Source organism: Lactuca virosa, chromosome 2 (assembly GCF_052849685.1).
Source record: "Lactuca virosa cultivar CGN04683 chromosome 2, Lactuca_virosa_CGN04683_v6, whole genome shotgun sequence".
Classification (NCBI taxonomy): Eukaryota; Viridiplantae; Streptophyta; class Magnoliopsida; order Asterales; family Asteraceae; genus Lactuca; species Lactuca virosa.
Window position 1 is genome coordinate 289,351,339 of NC_136427.1, and position 1,304 is coordinate 289,352,642.

Genomic DNA, 1,304 nt, shown 5'->3' on the forward strand with positions numbered 1-1,304 from the left:
AAGGACGATATCGTGTACGAATCTGAAAAAGAAGAAACCGACTCTAAAGAAGGAAGTGATTTAAAAGGCGAATTAGCTAACCCCATGGCTAACATCGATGAAGTTCGCATGGGCGAATGGAAGAAGAGAATACGTGACGATACCGGACCGGGACTAGTGCAACCCATCATTCCCGCAACTGCCACCTTTGAACTTAAAGGCCACATACTTGCTCAACTTAAGGAGATTCCATTCTACGGGAAGGATCATGAGGACGCATACAAGCATCTTGACGAAGTCAATGACATAGCCGACTACTTCAATGTCCCTAATGTAGCTCGCGACACTGTCTTGCTTCGTATGCTACCTGTCACATTCAAGGGAGCTGCAAAGGATTGGCTGAAATCACTTCCCCCAGGATCCATCACTACATGGGCTAAAATGAAAGAAGATTTCATAGACCAGTTTTGCCCTCCTTCAAAAATAGCCAAGTTTAAGAAAGCCATAGCTAATTTTGAACAACAAGCTGGATAGTCACTATATGAGGCGTGGGAAAGGTACAAAAGCTTACTGAGGAATTGCCCACATCACGATCTAAACAGCCAACAAGAAGTCTCCATTTTCTATGATGGAGTAAATGTGACAACTAGGCAACTCCTTGATTCGCAAGGACCACTCACGAAGAAAGCACCCCCAGTGATAAAGGCCCTAATTGAAGAATTCTCAAAGCACTCTAGAGAATATCATAACCCAAGGAATGAACTGGGTCGGGGGGCGGTGAACTCAGTTAATGATAGCATGGCAGCAATGATGGCTAAACTAGAGAATTTGGATCGAAGAATGACTAAGATGGACCAATCCATCCATGCATTAGTGTGACAACCGTCAATTTTAGCCAAGTCAAAGTCAACTAAAGTCAACAAGTCAAACCGGTCAACTCATCTAACCCTTGTATATTAGGATCTCCAATATATTTCTTATTGTACAACTCACAATCTTAATACAAAGTATCACTTAGAATTTTCACATGTTCGGAAATTTTAAACCCTAATCAGGACAAGTGATGAAACTACACGATAAAACATTTTCCCTTAACCCTCGGGGGCGTATAACAATCATAACAAGACTTAACAAGGTTTACAAACCTTGCGTTACAAAGCCAAACACTCAAAAAGGTCACAAAAGAAATCTCTCCCAATCTCTTTCACTCTAACTCTCTCTATTAAAAATCTCTCCCAAATCTCTCTCAAAAGTTCCTTTAACTTTTTGTAATCATTCGGGTCATCCCGACCCTTAACCGGGTCAAAAACCACTTAAAACGGACT

General features: G+C 41.4%; 1 non-coding gene across 1 annotated transcript; it reads right to left on the reverse strand.

The window, feature by feature from the left end:
* Window positions 1-468: 468 nt before the first annotated feature.
* On the reverse strand, window positions 469-575 carry LOC145161764 (small nucleolar RNA R71). Its single transcript, XR_013738639.1, has one exon. It is a non-coding gene; the product is annotated as a small nucleolar RNA R71 (small nucleolar RNA).
* Window positions 576-1,304: the final 729 nt, after the last annotated feature.